This window comes from Eptatretus burgeri, chromosome 6, assembly GCF_056783735.1.
Source record: "Eptatretus burgeri isolate ZD-2024b chromosome 6, Ebu_testis_v1, whole genome shotgun sequence".
NCBI classification, from domain to species: domain Eukaryota; kingdom Metazoa; phylum Chordata; class Myxini; order Myxiniformes; family Myxinidae; genus Eptatretus; species Eptatretus burgeri.
In genome coordinates, this window is record NC_140966.1 from 88,167,888 (window position 1) to 88,168,171 (window position 284).

Genomic DNA, 284 nt, shown 5'->3' on the forward strand with positions numbered 1-284 from the left:
TCTCATATCACTGACCACTGCCATTCCACTAACGGAGTCCCCTAGCTGACTCGTGCTCCCTCGTCATCCCTTAAACTCATGCACATCCTTTTAACTCTACGTTGCTAAGCTACGTCCCCTCGACACACTCAAAGTCTGTCAGTGTCCTCAAATCCATTTTTCCTTTCTAAATCTAAACTGACGTTCCCACTAACTAACCATTCTACGGGCTCCATGAGGAACAACCTATGTCCCCATGAAGCCGGTCTAACTAACTCTAACCCATCCCGCTAACTAGTGCTCTT